Genomic DNA, 22129 nt, shown 5'->3' on the forward strand with positions numbered 1-22129 from the left:
ATGAAGACAAAGGTCAGGGTTGTCAGTCTTTTCAGCTCCAGATCTCTAAGCTAAAATTATCTTAAGAAAATCTGAAATCTGCTAGTGAAGGAAGGCTGCCCTCATTCTTGTGCTATGCCCTGTTTTCTTTCATCAACAGAATTGCTTTCAATATACAAGGAAGTACAAATAAGTGAGAGCCACGAATGTTATTTTTTTGTAGAAATTATGGTAATCAATTCCATCTGAGAAGTCACCAGCCCAATTCAGGCATAACCTTAATCAACTGTTTTGTGCTCTCTGTCATAAGAATGAGTCTACATACACTTGGGCTATCCTGGTTCTCCAGTTCCTCCCCAATACAAATCAAAAAGTTAAAATATTGCAGGATGGTTCAGCAGGAAGCTGTTCCCCTGTAATGTCTGAACACAAAGGACTTACTACTGCTAATTATAATGACTGAAACCAGGGTATAAAGACAGTTCTATCCTAGTTTATTTTAGAAATAATATTTAACCATGTTTAAACAAGAAGTCTCAAATGAACTACAACAACCTATTTCTGTCTAAGTTTATGTATGTATGCCATAAAGGGCATGTGACTGTTCACCATTGCAGCAATGATGTGGCATGAGCATTATATGTGCCAATACTTTTAATGGCCCCTATCACCCACTATCATCTGTCAGTGGTTGCATTCTACTATCCCTGGCTTTTATGCAAAAGCTTGTATTATGGACCTTACATGTCCTTGTTCTCCTCCTCCTCCTCTGGGACTCAGATTCCACAGAAAAAATTCTGAGGTATCTTGTCCACACGTCTGTCAGTCAGAAGCAATGGATGGATGTGTGGACTACCCTTGAATCAGAGTGCCAGTTGGGAATATGGCATTAGAATAGAAGGCTGCCGGGGAGAGAACTTCCACCCACAGTTTCATGTCCATGTGCCTCCCCTAACCTGCATCAACCTGTTGCCAAGGCTCCCAGAGGCCATTAAGTGGAATGGTGGTGAGTATTGCCACTGGCAAGAGCATTAACAATTGGCATATAGCTCAGAAGAGGCAGGAAGAGCAAAGATATATGGTTGCACCTACATATTTGGATTTCCCTGTCCTTTACCTCCAACAGAGACTTGTGGGTTTGTGCCCAGATTCCATGGTGACCATCTTAAGGTCCCTGGCTACATTGAGCTGATTCACCTTTCTTTGGTAACATAGCCACTTTTGCACTGTGGACTCACCCTTGTCCACATCCTCACCACGAGGCATACTTGTTCTTACTCCAGACCTTGGTTCCTCTTCCTGACTCTCCTTTTCTGCTAAGACACATTACTGTGTGTAGGGGACCTCTGGTGTATAGGTTGCTTGTGGGGCTCTGCTCCCTTTCTAGGATATCCTGCAGCATAACTCTTTTTTTCTTATCTCCATCTTCCTCTTAATTGCTTAATTTTTGTAAAGATGTTGTGTGATCCATGAAGTTCCTTGAGGACATGATCAAAAAAGTATGTGACCCCCTGAAGGGTATTCTTATTTCTCTTGTGTCAGGACAGGTCTTCACCCTTCTCCCTTTCTGTTTCCTCCTCTGAATCTATAAATTCAGACACCAGCCCTTTGCTATCATCTGAGATTGATAGAAAGGGTGTGGTTGTGGGATAGTGCCCAGATAGCTCTGTACATTTGGACATACTTGGCCATACTAAATTATATATACAGTCCACCTTGCCTTAAGCTCTCAGAGCAGAGAGATACAGATGTTACTTTACATTATGCCTCTACGTACAGGGTTTTACATGGCTTCTACACACACACACACACCCACACACATACACATACACACACACTTATGGATCAATGGTGGTCAGTGTTTCCCTATCCCTCCTCTGGGGAGGAGGAGAGAATGGGGTAAAAGTCATGTAGAACCCCTGACATGGCATGACATAATGTAACATCTGTATCTCTGCTCTGAGAGCTTAAGGCAAGGTGATCTATACAGACCATTCTGATAGCCTTTATGTATCCCTTCCTATAAACTGATGAATGCCAGAACCTGGATAGCTTCTAAAGTTATTGCATTGTATATAGTGATCGAAGTGTGAAGGTCCATGAGTTCAGTTCCTGGTAAAGGGTTTGAATTCCATAAAATAACATCTGACGATTCCCAGTAAGGATGAATCCAGTGACATGGTGCCTCCTAGTGATTAACGTATCTGAAAAAACTGAGCATACTGTGAACTCTGGACATTCTTGGAGTCTTCTTAAGAGATGGCTTGGGAAATTGGGTGGAAAGGGGACTAGCTATTGATGATGTTGCTGCTTTTGTCACCAGTTGCATATCCTAGGAGTACATCTCTCTGTTCTAGGAGAATGATTCCCAATTGATCGTAGTGAGATATGGTTCTTAGGGTGACCTCCTTGAACTGATGAAGACTTCCATTTTTTCAACAATCCAGATCTTAATGGTATCCTTTTGCTTGCTTTTCTGGGTTGCCTGTTGTATCTCTTCACCATTTGATGAGAGAGATGTCCTTCACACTGTCCCGAGTTTTTTTCACATTTATTCTTAAGCATGAATAAAGGGGATTCTTGTGTCGATATGCATGGGGAAGATTGGACACTTGGATCAGAAAGCATTCTCTATGAATACTGGTGCTTGGGGACTGGGTTATTTTCTCTCCATAGCTGATAGCTCATGCAGAATGGCTAATTATCATGGCCACAGTAGTATTGAGGCTATGGTATCGTATGGGATCTAGGTTATCTTTTGTGTCCTAGCACTGTTGACTAACTTGCAGCAGAGGATCAGTGGGGCTCTGCTTTGTGTGAATGAGAAGGGATTCACACTGCTATGCTTGCCAGACTGTGCAAGAGTAGAGATTATATGGTTTTGAGTTCAGAAATGGATGGTAATGAAGCTGGATGATGAGCTGCTGTGGAGATGGCTCTGGCTGACAGATGGGAGACCTTATCCTGGCAAAGCTGGAATCTCCTGGTCCCTTTGCTGTAGGGACACCTTCTGCTCTTCTGGATCTTGCAAACCATGGTTATGTCCTTTCTCGGGAAGTTGCTACTTGAGATCCTGGTGGGAGGGTGTGTGAACCTTTTCAGAACTTAATCTCAAGACACTCTGCTATGGGCTTTATCTCCTTGGGAGTCCATGAGGGGCACAGCATATGCTGCAACCAACATGAAATTCATTTAAAAGGTTGGCCTTTGCATAAAAAATCTTGCAAGACTCAGTAAGACTTGTGAGATTTGGTGACCTCATGAGATTGTAGGCATTTTAATTCAAAAAAATAATGATTTTAGGGTGCTGTAGAAGCCATCTGAAAGAGTCATCTGTGCCATGCTGCTTGGCTTACCCGGCGATCCTCAAAGCTGAGAATGGTCTACAAAAAAAGGAAACCTGGGGAACCACAGTTTCAAACAAATCACTGTAGTGGTCTCTTTTCAGCACTAAATTCTCCCCCCTCCCCCAAATAAATTGCCACGTGGATCAGTTTGTACCAGACCTTAGCATGCAAAATGCATTCAGGATACTGCATTAGGATACTGAGTACACAATAATTTGGGCCGCGATTCAGTTTTACATTCTATTAAACTTAATGGGACTTCTGAATAGGCATATAGACATGAGTTGGTAGCCTACAATCCTAAAATGCTTAACCGAGTGAAAGTAACATTAAAATAAGTAGATTTTACTCTAGGTGCTAGTAGCGTTAGAAGCAGCATTCTTTTATTTATCCTGCAGTCTTAAGTAACTGCACGTAAAAACATAAGCTAAAACATCAAAACTATAACATACTACAGTAGTTACAGCATCACAAACTAAAAGCCTATGATATCTAAAGTAGAAACAACCATACATTCAAATTGGTAGGTAAGCATTTATACCATTTCACTATTGATGTAAATGTTGTGTAAAGGATTTTGCTGGGCACTTCCTGTCTCTGCTGGACTTTTGTTTATTACTACAACCCTGGGACAGGCCACTCTGCCAAGGCAAGTCCGAAAAAGAGACCTGATCATATTCTGGAGAGAAGGAAGCAAGGAGAAAAACCAGCACGTTGCAGTTTCTTTAAAACATCTAAAAGGGGCATTAGGCTTAGGCTACCTCAGCGCCACCTCGTGGAAACTGTGCAGTCAAAATGCTCAGGATGAACCACTACAACACTGAAATCTATATAAAAGAAAATAATGTTCTTTGTGAAATGTAATCTGTGTTGGACAGAGCAAACAGCATCACTTGAGATTTATGGATGCCCACACAAATGTTAAATGGATTGTGCCTTCTGTGCAATTCATATAATAACTACAGGTATGGCATGACTAAATGCAAGAGTTAATATTAAATAAAGGTTTGTCATATTGATGTTGGTTTTGTATTTTTGGATGTCTTCCTTCTTTCTTTTAGAAAGTATACTTTCTACATCGACTCCTTGCTTGCAAAGAAATTATTATGTTGGGGATCCAGTCTCTCTTCTGTTGTCTTGGATAATTTTCACTATTCACTGATTTATTAGCAGAATTCCCCGGGTTATATAGGGAGAAAAAACAAGGGGAGGGGGATATTTTCCTACTTCCCACAAATATGGGGTTCTGTTCATTTACTGCATCCCTTTCACCTACCTACCTTTCATCTCTAAAGAAGAAGAGAAGAGCCAGAATGCCTAGAAGGAGCTTTTCTTCCTTTCTCTCTCCCTCTCGCCACCAATTACTTGCTGGACCACAAACTGCTAGTTTGAACCAATCATGCATCCAAATGGAAGTAGAAGCACGCCCACTATGCGCATGGCACTGCTTTCAATGGAAAGTACAACCCAGTGGCAATCTGGGGATGCACATCTAAGTCTGCCCCCCTTTGAAAACAATGTGTATGGAGATACTGCATCTCCACTTGAATGACCATCCAATTTGATTCACAATCCTTAGAAGTTGAAGGTGGTGATGCCTTTCACAGTTGGAAGTTGGAGTTGAGATTGGAGAATTTCCATGCAAGATTCTACCACCTTGAAAGACGAAAGGGGTGGAGTTGAATTCTTGAGGATACCTATTCCCCAAGGCTGGTTTTCCTGTTAGCAGAAGCACAGAAGAAAAATGAACTGCAGCCCAACTGATCAGGTCTAACAGCCTTCAGTGAAACAGAAATAACACTGGGCAAAGTTACAACAGAAAACAAGTTGAGCATCTGAAGCAATGCAGACCAACTTCTTGGCAAGAGAAAATAGCTTGCTACCTTAGTGTGATCTATTGCCTGTTGCTGCTCTGACATTTTACCTCTTTACAAAGTTTTAAACTTCAACTTGTGCTCCTTTTTCTAAATACATTAGAAGTCCCTGAAATCAATTATAACCTTCCCACCCTCCTCCCTTGTCCCATTTTGATTGATTGGTTATGTGTCATCAAGTCATTTTTTACTCCTAATGACCACATATGATGATCTATCCCTAGATCCCTTGGTCTTTCAGGTCTTCCAATGGTGCACTCATCGCCACTGTAACTGAGTCTATGCACCTTGCTGCTGGGAGCCCTCCTCTTATTTCCTTCCACCTTTCTCAGCATTACAGCCTTTTCCATAGGGCTCAGTCTTTGCATAAAGTGTCCAAAATAGGAAGATTTGGGCCTGATCATTTGTGCCTGTAGTGAGAACCCTGGGTTGGTTTGTTCAATGATCTGCAAATAGGACACTGATTTTACAAAAAGGGGGTGTCACTAATCACTAGTACCAAAGAAGCCATGAGCCTTATCCAGGCATTCACCTGAATACAGGAAAAGATCAAAGAGAGAGAGAATGGGGGTGACAGTGCAGGCCTCCCCCCCTCCCCCCGCTTTCAACCTTCATGTATACATGCAGGAGGTTAGAAGGTGAGCTATGCCCATGTTTGGTTGAACAGAAATACAACTCTCTACATAATTTAGAACCTAAATAAAGCACAGCCCTGGACTGTACCGACAGCTGTGCTTGCATTCAAATAAACCCAACTTCATTTAGACATGCTGGAATATCTGGAGAGTGGTATGGGAGGACCTCATACTCTCATCCCATTTTGAGCTCTTCCCACATTAAACCAAATGCCTCAATGGAGCTGATGTTGTAGCTATAATTCAGAATTAGAACCTCCATAGCAGAACTTTTTCCACTGAACTCTAAGAAAAACTCAGATGATAACAGATTTCTCAGAAGTTTCATTTGACATTTAGGAAATTTTGGGATAGTTGCTAGAATAAATAACGGATTGCTGTTTAGTGTTCAAGTGGGAGTGGGTCCTTCCCCTTCACCCTGCATCTCTGATTTCTTGCACTCACACATACACTCAGAAAGCTAATCTTGAAAACTAGCAGAACTCTGGGTTGTCTTGGAGGTAGCTATAATGAAAGGTATGCACTGCACACTGGAGATTTCCTTGATGCCAAAAGCTGATATCCTAAAGGCCACATCAGAGTAGTACTAATCTCTTAGCTGTTTCCAGAGATCACTGACAGAACACCATGGAGTAAGCATGACAGAAATCTGATGGCAATGTTGAACAAGAGCTCAAGAAACATCATACCACTTAAGGTAGTCTTTTCCTCTGTGCATAGCTCAACTCAAGAAGTTTCCATCAAGACTTATCTCAGCAGCTCAGCCAAAACATTCTCCCTTCAAAGATAAAGGGGCTTCCTTGCTGATAAATATGCCTAGCTGTTGGATCACTAGCAGTGTATGCTTTATATTTCTTTAAATATCAATGAACCAATTTATTGGCAGGATTTATTTCATAAGGGCTCATGTAGGTTTAATGCTGGTATTTTCATTCGTTTTCATTAATCAAATTTCTCCATATGTTTTTTAAATTATTTTTACCAGGAATAGAAGCTCAATAGTCACTTTTCTCCCCACATTCACAGCTTTTCCAAAATGAGGTTATAAAACAGACATTATATGTGATTTCTGAGAATATGGTAATAATTTTATGTGTGTGCACTAAATCAATGAATTCTGAACATAATTGTAATTAATTTTAAATTGACTGCAGCATTATAAACTCCAGATTTTAATCTAAATTCAAGGAGATCTATGTGAGTGGACTGAAAACTGGAGAGTTTTTAATTATTTTATCCTTAAATCATATCAGGAGGCCCAGAATGAACTGAATTAACTTGTTGAAGGGAAATACATTATTCATTGGCTTTCTTCTCCCCAAACATTTGGCATTCAGCTCTTCAGTGACACTGTTACCTGAAAATCTGGAAGGAAAATCATTGAATCCAAGTAATGCAAGCACGGATTAAAAGGCCATATCTAGTGAAGGAATGAGAATGTATTTGAAACCTAAGCTCACTACTGAAAAAGCAGCCTTTAATTTCTTCCTTCCTTCTTCTATAACATACTGAAGTCAGCGTACTCCTTCTGCATCCCTGTTTCATATCATTGATTGCTAAATGGAATAGAGTGGGGTAGGTTGTGGAAGGGCAGACAAGGATATTATCAACCTATCACATTCTGAGTTCAACCACATAGGAACAGTTTTGTGTTTCTGATAGCATCTACTTCAGGCCATACATTTCTTCAGAATTATAAGTGTGTTTGACCTGCACTGTTTTGTTCAATCCTAGGTCTCATTTGTAGCTATGGGGGAAAAATAGGGAGAAACCTGTAAATGCAGATGTTATGAAGAGCTGCAGTACTCCAAGGTGTGCCTTTCTGCCCAAAGCTGTTTTCATTAAAATTAAAATTTCAGTATTGATTTTTTAATCTGTAAAACTTCCTGTAATTTCAAATCAATAAATGTATGTTTATATTCAGGATGCTTTTTGTAGCTTTCTAGCCCATGATGTAATTTGTCTCAAGACTTCCAAACAGTGTCACTTCACTGGACAGAACAAACCTCACGGCCATCCTTTCTATCCATCCACCCAGTGTCACTTCTTTTTGGTACCACTGCAGGATCCACATTAACAAAGATTTGTACTAGCAAAGAGTTAAAAGCTTTTCTTGTGTTTTTACTGGGTTGTAAAAGGAACTGCTGGAGCTGATCAATGACCACTGTTAAGACCTGGAAACCAATTATAAACTTGAAATTTGTGATGAACAAAGCTCTGAAACACTGGGATGAAAACTACTGAATTAGTTCAGTTCATTAAAATCATTAATAGTCATGAAATGAAAACCACCAGAGTCCAAAAAGGCTTAATGCCCTATCCATATTAATTAGATGGGAGCAAATCTGAAGTGAAAAGCAGCACATGCTTTGTAGAATTAGCAATTGCTCTCTGCAGACTACACAGATCTCTATTAAAATTCAGTTTAATTAAAATTGATCACGTTAAGAAACTGATGTGGTTAATTAACTGAATTCCTAGACTTCTTTTCATACTTTTCACAGAAGCATTGTATGGCGCTTTTCTGGATGACAGCTTGCATTGCACTGTGAAAATTTTGATTTCACAAATTAACTCTGAATGTTCCTTAGAGTGGTTCTGGACCCACACAACAGAAAAATGAGGACTCTAGACTTGTGAAAAGTCCATCTGAAAGAAAAAACAAGGCAAAAATAATTATTGATTGCTTTCCTTAAGAAAGAAAAATAAACATATGTGTGCAGGCCCACCTAAATATTTTTGACTCAGAATCAAAAGAAAACCAAGCTGTCAAAAATAGGGATGTCAGACTCACAGGCTCATTGCAAATCCCACATCAGAAAAAAACATATATTACAAATGTGGGAATACAGAAATGCAAATTGCTAAAGAATTCTCTGCTTCATCCCAGTAATTAGAATGCATGTTCCTTCTAGAACTTACATGAGGCCTTGGTATTGTACGTATCAGGGACCTTGGAATAGGAGTTCCATGAAAGTAATTTATGTTCAACGTATTTCATAATTCCCAAGGCACTATCCAAATGGTGGTTGGGTGGGGATTGGAACCCTAAAAGATAGCTAATATTCCATATTGATCAACTAGGAGTCAGATTATACACACTCTTGATGCATAGCACTGAACTTCCTGTGAAGATCATCAACACACAACCACACATGGGAAATTAGGAATGAAGAAAAGGCATTGTACTCCCACTCATCCCAGTTTGCAAGTAAAGCACCACTAAGGCCACACAGCATTGATTCTGAGTACAAGTACTTTAATAAAAAAGCGCCTTTCTTTTCTTCATGGAGAGCTGGTGCACATATTAGGTCTATCATGTTGAGGCTGTTGTCATTGTGGTTTGAGACCACAAGTTCTGGTCATGGGACATAGGAACCATCTGGAATGGATGGCATGAAGTACACCTTGCACACTTCTGTTCAAATGACTGGACTACAGGGACATCAGATCAGGAAGAAAATGTTTAAATAGCAATTAGCCAGAGTAGCTCCAATGATGCCGCCTGATTTTTAGAAATGTGTCTGCATATTGCTAGTTACTGTATGTTAATTTTTAGAGCAATGTATTATAATTACATTATTGCATTAGTAGCGTGACTTCAGTGAAACATTCCAATATCTTTTTCCAGGGTTTATTAGTTTATTGGACCCTGTAGCATAAGCTCATATAACATCACATTTAGCAATAATTGTTTAATTGTGAGTCATTTTAGATCCTCTTTTACTGGATCTTTTCTAGCCATACCCATCCATTTCTTTTTAGAACTGACTAGAATGCACAGCATATGGCTGACTCTATTCCCCAGTGGCCAAACCTATTCAACCTATGACCCGGGTCAATGCAATGACTGTACTTCAAGCAATGTAAAATATAGATGTTCAGTGGCTTTCCTGATCCCTCATGGCCCAGGACTTCTAATCATGGGAAACAGGAATTCAAAACTGATGCAGTGCAGAGTTAAATGGCTTTAACGACCTCTTCAGAAACTTGAATATTAAAAGTAAGCTATTGAATGGAAGCAAAGTAAAAAGGACAATAGCAGGAAGGTCCCAGGATACAATTTATTTCTTTTTATTGGTTTGTTTTCTCAAATAAGGCCAGGCTAAATAGTTCCATTAACTTGAAACCCTTATTCTTCATGACTTTCATTCTGATAATTTCATGCAGTGGTTTAAAATAAGACATATTGTTGATATTATTCACTCTCATCCTGTAAGCCATTACTTCATCCTTCCAATAATTATATCAATTTAGCTTCATCACTACCACTCCTTTGGCCATATCCCCCTTTTAAAGAAACAGATGTAAGAAGCACATCATTAATTAAAATGCTGCATAAAAAAGGAGCTAGAGTCCTTAATAGGAATATAAGAAGCTGTTATACCAAATTATCTGGGAACTGATGGTTTGCATTAATACTGAGATTGATAATATTGTCCAATTTCATGAAAGCTTTTTTTCCCTGTGAAAAATACTTTTTTTTTAAATCATTTTTAGGATGTTTTAGGCTTGATTTATTGTGTGAAATGGTGAATGGTATCATCTGAACATGAATGTGTTGCTTCCCTTGGGATATGATTAAATTAAAGACCTGGGACTCTGCATACTACTGGACAGATTTTTTTTTTTAAATAAAGGATATTCATACACAATCCTTACCCATCACCCAGAGTGCAAGAACCACACAGTCCTGGCATGAACATTTTTATTTTTCTCACTTTAAAAAAAATGTTAAAAGCAATTATTTTCCAGCAAGTTGAACAAGAGCAATAAAAATGAAGAATCAACTGGGGCACATTTCTAGTCTGTAGCCTGTGCAATGCTTTGGATTCATTTCCAAAAAGGTGCTTGGGAGGGTGAGCATCACCTTTGTCTATGGCCCTTTTTATCTTTTCCTGGAATCATGTGGCAGTTGCAGGAGACTGCTATGTGAGCCTGGGAAAAGATGTGGCTGTTTTAAAGAGTTGCAGACAGATGTTACATTTGTGCTCTTAAAAGCATTTTCCAAAGTGCTGCCTAGTCTCAGTAGCTTGCATGTTTGGTAAGCAGTAAGTATTCCATTAGACAGCTTTGTGTGCAAGTCTATCTTCATTCAGATCTAAATGTGTTCCAATCCAACATAGCAACAATGCAGAATACATTTCAGTACAAGGAAGCAAGAAAGCCACACTGGGGGGAAAACATATTGACCCATTTGGTTAAGAAAAGATAAATTTATTCTAGTGTAGCAGGTAAAACACTGTGACTCCAAGGTTTTGTTGGACTACAATATCTATCAGAATTGTGAAAGATCAGGAAACATGGTTCTTACAATCCATCAAGATCTACAGCTTGCTCTCTGGAGCAAGCCCTGGATTGGTGTGTGTGTGTATTGCTATTACTTTATTTTAAATATATATTTATCACTTTTTTGTGCAAAGAGGACTTTACTGACAAATTTAATAAAACTAATGTTGTAATGAAACCTAACCTAACCAAAATTCACAGCCGTTAAATACTCTGAATGTCCTACAGCATGTAAAATAACTGGTACCTACTGGCATAGCAGAAGAATGTCATAATATACTTGCTTATTGTTATCATTGATGGATTAAGCATGCCTGCAGTGAGTAACAATATAAGATCACAGGCATGCTTAATTAACCAATTATTACATTTGGGCTGTTGTATATATTATAATTCTTGCAGACTCACTAGTGAATTTTCCTGGAAATTAAAAAGCAAGCAGCAGAAATTCTGCTCCTGCAATGCATCTTTCTTCATTATTATTATCAATAGAAAAGGCACAACAAATCATGTTTAATTTCATTGGAGAGATATTTCCAAAAGCCTTTGGACAAGTATGATGAAGGGATGGACAATCTTTAGTACTCAGAAACTATGCTTCATTGCTTTGGAGGTATATTAGAACAAAAGTGAGCAGAGAGATGAGGTACAACAGACTTAGATTTTTTTCCAGAAAGGGGCAGAAGCACATTTTTCTTTTTGAATTGCATCAAGCCTGATTTAGGGCTTTCAATATAGTTTATGTGAATTTCCTGCCTTAACATAGCAGTAACAAAAAAGCAAACTGTGAAATCTCAGAAAGAGTTCTTGAGATCAGATGTTAACTCCAATCACAAACCCTCTTGTTAAAATCTAAAAATAATAAGTTGTACCATTTCCCACTGTATTTATGCTTAATAAATCTTAATTCCATTTCCAATTTTACTGTCACTATTTTAAGGTTTTGTTTTGTTTTGTTTTTTGACTTTCAATAAAATGTGTTATTGGTAATAAAACTATGATTTATTCTATAAAATTAGGCACAGGCAAAGACAGGCAAGATTTGTTGTGTAAATGGCATATAAGCAATGATGGAAGAAGAGGCCTTATAAATAAGTTCAATATTCATTGGTTCTTGATCCAATGAATAATCCATGAGCACATGGATGTTCTTTAACCCAAGAACCAGGTGCATATAAAAATGCCACTCTTCTCATCTTCTGACCCGCTATATATAAGTAGCAAAAAAATAAAAGCCAAGCTTTTGAAGTTCGCTTTTTCCAACGTCGAGGGAAGAAAGGACACTTGCTTGCAAAACTTTATAGCAGGTTGGGGATATCTGGGAAACAATGCCAGATATTTTTCTTAGCTTAGAAGGACACTTAGTGTGCATGCTTTGAACTGATTCATAAAAGCAACCTGCTTTTTCAATGCCACCTTGAAAAAACAAAGCTGCCGCTTCAAGCTTGAAAATGCTCAGGCTGCTTAAAGAATAGCAGAGAGATGCTGCGTTCACATGAGATCTAAAGCAGTTCTCCCACCTAAATTTTGAGGCATGGGGAACCCTAACACTTACTACCAGAGGTGAGCTGAGATGGGTGGCAACTTGAGGGTAGGCCTTTCAGTTCTGGCAAACTGTTCCTTTTCCCTTTACAGAAAGGCTACTTGATGCTAACTCAGTGGTTTTGGCGCAGTCCTCATTTCCACTTTGGTTCTTTCTGTTTGCTGAAATGATTTTTATTTGCTTTGCAGACTCTTTATACTTGTGTTCATCATTGGATATACTGATAACAGGATTTAGATTTTTCATTTGTTTAGTCAATGGTAACACAAACCATCAAACCATACCTGTGATCAGTTGCAGGCAGTTTAAGCAAGCAGTGGTCACCACACATTCACTTTGGGAGTGTGTTGAGGAGGGATCAGAAGCTGTTCAGGTCAATAGGTACTATTTGGCACAATTGCAGCAAACCAAACTTTTTTTTTTTAACTACATTAACAATTAAAATAATATGATTGAAATGTCATGAGAGCTTATGTGAAATTATGAAGAACTTGCACAGTTTGGACACCTCATAAGATTTCAGTCATTTCACTGGTAAAACAATTTTATTTATTTAATTAATTTTCCATCCAGCAATTTTATAGGTGCTTTTTAAGAGAGTCATGGGCCCAGTATAAGATCCCTACCAAGAGTCTAGGGAGACAGAAGAGATACTTTACCAGCTTTATCTACAGTCAGACTCTTTCATTTCAGCTGGAGCAGAATGTAATTGCTCAAGTCCATTTTGGGCATGCAGCCACATTCTCCAGCCTGGTTTTAAAATGTTGGACTAGAACATGAGGGTCATATGATACCAATTTTGAACCAACTGCAGTACAGTGGTTTCTAGACCCAATTCAAAGTACTTATTTCAACCTTTAAAGATTTAAACAATTTGGGCTTACGCTCTTTTGAACCTTCTTTTGTACTGAGACCAATATGAGAAGTCCTAGTCATTGATGCAGATTCATCTTTGTCAGGGACTAGAGGTAGAATCTTCTTGATGGTGGGCTTTTCCCTGTCAGTTCTTCCATTCTTCTGTAAAAAATGTTTTAAAGTATAAAAACAGTGAGAGACATATACAAGTTCTTTACAATTTCAGATTTCTCACTTTTGACCTTTAACTGAAATGTTATTCTCTTATACTGTATATTGCTGTGGTCATTTAAGTTTTTGAATTAGTTTCCTAAATTTGTTTAAAATTTATTTTACAAATTTGTTCTGTTTATGTGAATAGGTTGATAGATACAGATATATAATTCTAAGCTGCCTTTGGGAAACCACAGTTTTCAAAGTTTATAAAATAATGCATCACATAAACACATACAGTATTCCCCATTGATTCTACTAAAATGTACATAGTACAATAGATGTACTAAAAAAAACTTTTGAGCTACTTCCATCATGAAAATCAGGGCGGCTACATACAAACAAATCATGTAGTCCTCACACCTACTATATCACATAAGAACCAGGTAACTATAAAATCAGTGGTAACCTCACATGTGTGAGCTTCATGAATGAATGTCATAAGCTTACTTATTCAAGAATAAAACCAGGAGTATTAGATGCTGAGATACCCTATTTATCAATAGAAAAAACAGTGCTTCAAGTAGGGTGCCATCCATACATGAGAGATCAGCAGGCCTGGAAGGAACCCAAGAGTTGAAGAAGCTCATACACACACAACTGCACACAATTTCAAGGGGGACAAAAACTCACAATGAACAAAAGATGAGGAGACATCCTGTGTAAAGTTAGAATGGAATCACTAATATGGAGGAAAATGGGGAAAAAAACAAATCAGTATGTAGTAAGAGAAATGATGTAGTATAAAGTATAGAAGACTCTGTACTGAAATATTTTATACTGTGGGTCTATCTATATATTTATAAAAACAACATTTAAGTACCACTGCATATTTTCTAACATTTCTTTCTATCTGCTGCTATGAATAACAACCATCTCCAGGGGCTACAGAACTGCAATTATTTGTCTCATTATCTTTTTTTTTCTTGAAGTGAAACTATTGATTTTTCTACACCAGAAACTCATACCCAGAGATTATTAAGAAATAATTCTTTTTTTAAAAAATCTCCAAACTCTTAAGGGCTGCTCTATACTTTAATAATGGAGTTACTGAAAGTGACATCACATATTTTTTAGTCGGGAATACAGTTGATTGATCATTGTCACCTCTGATCATTTTAAGGGTTAATTTTCCTCTGACTATTACCTCAGTATGCTATCCCATGGGAATTTAACTGAGCAAGATTTTGCCTTGGAGATGGATGATCAGCAAAAAGATATTGATCTGAAGTCACTTCAATCACTGTTTTTCCTTTTATTTCTCTGAAGTACCTCCAGTAATTTGATGAAGCATCAACCAAAACCAACCATTAAATTACTTAGAAAATTGTAATACTGCCTTTAATCTTGTGTTTAAGATAAAGAGTGATGAAAGAAAAGGGGAGGGGAGGGGAGGGGAGGGGAGGGGAGGGGAGGGGAGGGAGGGAGGGAGGAAGGAAGGAAGGAAGGAAGGAAGGAAGGAAGGAAGGAAGGAAGGAAGGAAGGAAGGAAGGAAGGAAGGAAGGAAGGAAGGAAGGAAAGTGTTTAAGATTCTCATAGGAACAGCCATTATATTATTTCCATACTTCATGGATTAATAGTTTGGATAAGTAGTTTGTTATACAGGCTTCAGTTCTTTTAGGTATGTGCTGTGCTTGAATTACACAGAATTTTCTTCATGCAGAAAATGTGAAAAGCCTGCTTCTGGCACTGAAATATTTTAATGAGTGACAAAATCCCCATACTCTGGATTATTTTAGAAGTCTAACTATAGCTTTTCCAAGAAATGAGGTACATCTAGTTATATAGTAAGATTTGTGGCCAGGAACATTAGTGTATAAATCAGCAATTAACCTGATACTAAAGTAGATTTATGCAGAATATTATGCATTTTTCTCCTGAACCCCAAAATTTTAAATATTTTTAACAGTGTATTTTTAAACCAAATTCCTGTGCTCTCTGCTTAACTGAGCACTGTTCCAAAAATGCAGAATAAGGATATCTCTTTCTGCCTCTTTTATTACTTTCATGTACAGAAAAAGAAAACCAGTGCATCACCCAAAAATACATACACCTGTGTGCATACAAAGACACCTAAGGGGGGGGGGACCTCAGTTTTTAAACAAGTTAAACTTTAACCACAGAGAATCATCCTGGTTAATTTTCCTTTCAGCTATAGTCTTTAATACATTAATTTTCAGTTTCATAAGTTTCATTACAACATATTGTATAACATCTAAAACGAGCTGCAAATCATTGGCTTTTCAGCCAATAACTCTATATCCTCTGAATATAAGAGAACATGCACAGTCATATCAACCCTACCTCTAATATCACCTTAAGCAGTCTTTATATATTTATCCATAAACACATTAAACAACTAAGAGGATGACACCCATGTTTGTCTTACACCTACTCAGTGTTGAACAATTCCCTAAGCATTCCATTTATCCTCTCTCATCCTCTACTTTTATTATCTTTATTACTCTTGTTCACTTAGTAATTAATCTTCACCTTCATATTTGCACAAAACATTCCATAACTCAAACCTATTCACTTTATCACAAGCTTTCGCTACATCAGCAAAAGTAAAGTAAACATTGCTTCTTACATGGACTGGTTTCTCAGTTATTTGCTGAAGTTTCCCCAATTTTGCTCATTCTATTATCTCATGGCCTTTGGACCAGAACTCCAACAAACAGCTTAACAGGCACCCTCAAACTGATCCCCTTCTTGGCTTGTATCCATTCTTGCTTCCTTTCCCTTTCTAGTGAGGAATAGTCATGGCGTTCTTCCAACTCTCAGGCACACATGCGCACATACATTAAACAGGTCACATAGGGACTCCATAAGCAAACTGCATCCACATTTTAACATTTCTCCAATTACCCCATCTATATCTGCAGCATTCTCCGACTTCAGCTCATCCCAAGCCTTTTGATCACTTTTAATCCTTTTGTAAGAGTTTCTTAAATCTTTGTACATTAATATGACTTTACAACATCCACTAACCTCTGAACAGTAGTGATATATTTAATGAACAGTTGTTAAAACTCACCACAAATCAAAGATGAACAAATGTGTTATTTACTTACATAATCTGAGTGATGCTTACATTAAATAATGTGCACTGAAAAAGAAGCAATGCATCTAAGAGAAATAATGAGGGTTCTGTTGAGATAATGTAGTTCTTACTATGCTCTTAACTTGAAATATACTGGCTTTTTTGACAAGTATACCATAATGGCAAAATTGCATGATTCCTAACATGAAATACCCTTTCTTCAGTTGAAAGCAACCACCTCTGAGGCCCACGTTTTTATTCAACTTAATGGCAGACTAAAGAGCAGAACACATGCAGTTGGTTATATCTTGTATAAAAATATAAGTTGAATAAAAATCTCTGTCTAGTGGCCAAAAACAGCCATCTTGTTACTCCTGCTTCAACCACTCCAAGGCTTGTATTTAAGAGACATGATCCATTTGCACATCTGGGTGGTCTAAGCCACCTGCTTTTGATTTTGCTTTTAAGACAGAGGACAGAATGTACTGGAGAATGCTTTCATGTGATTGTTTTTGAAAAATAGCTCTTTTTCTTCTTACTGAACAAAATTAGGTTGGATAATCTGTTGCAGGGGAATAAGATGTTTGAAGCAAAGTACATCGGTGAGTTTTTAAAGTTTGCATGTTAAACATTTGCAGAAATAGCCTTACATTTTTAAAAATTAGGAACCAATAAAATAATGTTCCAACAAAATGCTTGCTTGCTTATTTATCCATCCATCCATCCATCCATCCATCCATCCATCCATCCATCCATCCATCCATCAATCAAATTTATATGGCTGCCCATCTCACAAAAAAGTGACTCTGGGCAGCATACAATAAAACTATAAAACAGTATTATATAAAAAACAATTATTATCCAAATAATTTTAAAAATTGCAATTAAAAGCTAAGAGAGGGCAACATGTCAACAACAATGGATCTGCCTTAATACCTCGCCAGTCCCCTGGGGCCCCCAGGTCTGATGGCATAACCATGTTTTGAGGGACTTCCAGAAAAACAACAGGGATGGAGCCAGCCTCACTTTGGCGGGCTGGCGGGTGGGCAGGGGGGGGAGCATGTTCCATAAGGTGGGTTCTACAGCAGAAAAGTCCTGCCTCCTGGGTCCTGCCAATGTAGCTCCCTGGCAGACAGGACCGACAGCATACCTCTTCTGTCAGATCTGATGGGATGGGCAGAGGTAACTATTATCCCAAAGAGGGCATTTTTATTTAATTAAAAGTAAGACAGTACAAACATTAATAGGATAACAGCAACAACAACAGCTTATAATTTCCTTTATGTGTCACATTTAGAATAACAAGTAATTAACCACTAAAAGAGACATGCTATTTTTTCTTTTCTGTAGGTGAAATAAATGTTGGATATGTTTAAAAAATTAGAAGTTTTCCTTTTCATTTTTCAGGATTTGTATTCAGGAAGTGAATCTCAGGATATTACAGACATCAATTCTCTATAACAAATACAGGAAGAGTTTAATTATAACAATCTGTGATATCATTCCAGCTATACAATGATGAATTTAAGAGCATTTCATTAGTGCCATTTGGGAAAGGAAATGGGCTGATGTAGCACTCAAATATTTTTATAGTATAATCATAAATATTGTAGCACTTAAAAAAATACAGTGTAACAAAGTTTGTGATACATATACATCTCTATCTAATGGATATGTTTTGTCTTGAGGCTTGAAAGTGACAAAATAATCACCACCTCTCCCACACTGAAATTGGACCAGTTTTTAATTCTGCCTGATGATGGATTCTAGTGTAATTCATACAACAGGGGATAATAAAATAAACGAAAATTCATCTGGCCCAGAATGATGGAAATGCTCACTGTTATTGGCTGTTAAGTGTGCGTCTAAAGGTTCAAAGCCCTACACTTTGGAAGGCCCATGAAGTCAGCAGAGATCCTGCACTGCTTTTTGTTATCTGATTTGCTGCCCCCACTCTAAATTGCCCCCCAAATCTTGCTCCAGGTTTGTGCAGATTTAACAAGAGGGCAGAACACACTGTTTGGTCAGAACCTTTTTGGTCAGAAGGTTCAGTCAGAACCTTCTTCACCAGAAAGAGCCTGGCAGGCACGTCTACTTGAGAAAAGGACCCCTTTGAGACTCCAGCAACTCTAATTCCCTGTCAATTCTTCACATTTGCACTGTGGATTGTTGGGTCTTGGTAAAATACTGTAGGAGATGTGACAAAGGAGTATGTGCCCAAGGCCAGGTTGTCAGAGCCACAAACTCTTCCTGGACTTTGTTGTTGTTGTTATTAATCAGGACAAAGGGCATAAACTTGTCAACTCATCCGCTCTTCCTTGAAATTTCATTGTTAAGCAAAAGGAGTCTGGAAAGAGTTTTGATCACCTCGTGACTTGTTCATTCGTCCCCTAGTTTTTCCAAGGCAGAAATCGCTGGTTAATAATGTTTCTGCTTCAGGGCAGCCACTTCTTATACAATGAGAAGGAAAACCCCACCTTTGAGGCTAATTTTAGGGCTAGGTTTTGGCTAGCTTGGGTGAGTTTGTTCTTGCTCTTGCCCTGTTCTTTTTTTTCCTAAACTCTACTCATAGCTGAAGTCATTCAGAAGAAATGCAGATTTTTTTTCCTTCCAACCATAGGAACTATGATCTAAGACTGACTTTTGAGGCCCAGAATTATGGGTACAAGCTGCAGCCAGAAAGATGATGCTTCCCCCCCCCCCCCCCGCTTTCTTTCTACAATCCAGAAATATTATATTTATTTCTCCGTTAAGGGATACTTTTGCATAAGGTCCTCCCCCTTAGCACACATGTGTATGAATGCTACTTTCTGTAAATCAGTCTCTCTCTCTTTGCCATGGCAGGAAGCCTCCATAATTCTGCCTTTCTTCACTCCTGCAAGAATCTCTTGATTGTTTGTTTGCATTCTGCTATAGCTGAGGGACATCCAGTGAATTACTCCAAACTCCATGCCTTTCTCCTATGTGTTACTCTCTAAGGCATCTGCTTTTCTCCCATTGAAACAAGTATGTTACTCTCTGAATTCCTTGTCTTACTCTCATTGAATTAAACAGTCTGTTTAAGTCTCTTAGACTATTACTGCTTCTTATTTGATTGCTTTATATACTATTTGTGCTATATACCCCCAATTGTCAAATGTTTATTATTTGATTGCTGTTGTATCATTAGTCTCAAATATTATCTACTAAATTGTCTGATTGGTTATTAATTATAGTTTCTTTCTTTCTTTTTTAATTTCTGGGATGCATATATCTGTTTAATAACCTCTAGTATAAAGATCTCAACAAAATTGGCATTGTGGCAGGCCCCAGTCTGTAATAACATGCAGCTGTGCTCTGCAGAGCACCTGAAATTTTTGAAGGAAAGGGGAAAAAATGGAAAGTGAGAAAGAGGCAGCACTTAAACAGGGAACTAGAAGGAGGAGAGAAGGAACTGAGGAATGGAGATCATTCAAGCAAGTCACCCAAGATCATCGTGCCTGCCTCTCAATCTTGGCAATGTCTTGCATGCAGATGTACGGAAAACAGATACTTCTCAGTTTTATCATTTTGCCTCTAAAATTCATGAAACATCTCCAAAAATCCAAGATTTGGTTTGGGTATCCTTTTACAGTGAGGTTCTAAGTTGTAAGAAGTTAACAAGAGTCCTGCTAGATCAGACATTAAGCCCATTTAGCCCAGTGCTTTATGTCACTGGATGCATTTGGGAAGCTCACAAGCCTGGAGTGGAGAAGGATAGCCTCCTTTCACTGTGGCTTTCTAGCAACCAACACCACTGCTACTTATGTTTTAGGGGATAGTAAACAGCCAGCATGGACTTTGAAGAAGCGAGATAGAAAGAGTATTGAAGCTTTTGAAGTATGGTGTTGGAGAAGACTCCTGAGAATACTATGGGCAGCAAACAAACCAATAGATCATTGAATAAATGAACCCAGAGTTTTCTCTCAAGGCACAAATGATCAGGTTCAAATGATCATACTTTGGACATATTATGCAAATGCCTAGCTCTCTGGAGAAGCCATCCAGCAGCAACTGGATGGATTCAATTACAGTGACAATGAGTGGACCACTGAAAGATCAAGTTGGAACATATTGTCCTGCAGAAAAACTATCTATGTGGTCGCTAGGAGTTGAGACTGACTTGATGGCACATAATCAATCTGATCCAACATCCAACAATATTAGTAGTCACTGATAGCCTCAGCTCCCATAGTTTTATCCAGACTTCTTTCAAAGCCATCCAAATTCATTATTACAGCTGCTGTGAACAACAGTTTTATCATAGGTATAGCTAAATAATCAATAAAATTTAAGGTGCAATCCACAGTTCTTGAGCCAACAGAAAAGTATTCCAACATAAGATATGTTACCCCAATGGCTGAGCTCTGTTCTGTCTCAGTAACAAGGCTGCTGAATGGCACTATCCTTACAGTATTAATGTGGGACAAGTTAAGGAAAGTAATTGATGGTGTTACCTGGCTTTGTTTCCCCTCCCAGTGAACATCACCTTCTGCTGGGAAAAACAACACCTACCTGTCTCTTATAGTGGGGTAGAGTAGGCTGATTGGACAAATAACAGGTTGCTGCTTAACTACCAGTCAAATTATTGTAGGCATGGCAATTGTCTCACAAGCCTGTGATCTGTCAGTCTGACTATTTTGGAACACAGGTATCGTACTTTTTTCAAAAACAACTATGCCATGTACAAAAATAGTCTGGCTGGTAGGTCCATGCATATAGAAGAGGTGTTGGATGAAGTAGGAAAGCGGGAGCACCAAACCTTTGTATATAAGGAACCTGGACTTGGCAAGCACTTCAGAAAACACCAGTACAGCATTGTAGACAGATGCCTTTGTGGATGCCAGATGTTCAGCCTCTTCTGTTGCCCAAGCCAAAAATGGCCATGAAAACAGTATCCAGTGACTGGAGTGGAGGACAGCATGCCTTCAGCAACCTAAGTGGTCTGTGGAAAATGGGCAGATCCCAGCCCCAACTGCATCATTAACCAGATTGTTGATGATGCTTCCTAGACAGCTTGAAGGCAAAAACTCTGTTGTCTCCAATTATGAAAGTGCTAATTTAAAATTGAATCAGGTAAAGATGCCTTTACGTTTCCTCTACTGTATATTGGAAATGAGATGACAACAACATCATGAGGTCATGTCTTTTAAAAATATTTACCAGGGCATATTCATGCCAAGCTAAGACAAATGTGAGGATAAGCACTATATGTTGTATAAAGAAGTATTTCCTTCTGTCAGTCTTGAGTTTTACTGCATTTATTTTAATGGATGACTGTGAGTTCTAACATTGTGAGAAAGGGAAAAAAGTTAATTCTGTCCACATCATCA

Source organism: Python bivittatus, unplaced genomic scaffold (genome assembly GCF_059951505.1).
Source record: "Python bivittatus isolate LINGU-HERP-01145 unplaced genomic scaffold, Pbiv_v1 ctg000480_np1212, whole genome shotgun sequence".
NCBI classification, from domain to species: domain Eukaryota; kingdom Metazoa; phylum Chordata; class Lepidosauria; order Squamata; family Pythonidae; genus Python; species Python bivittatus.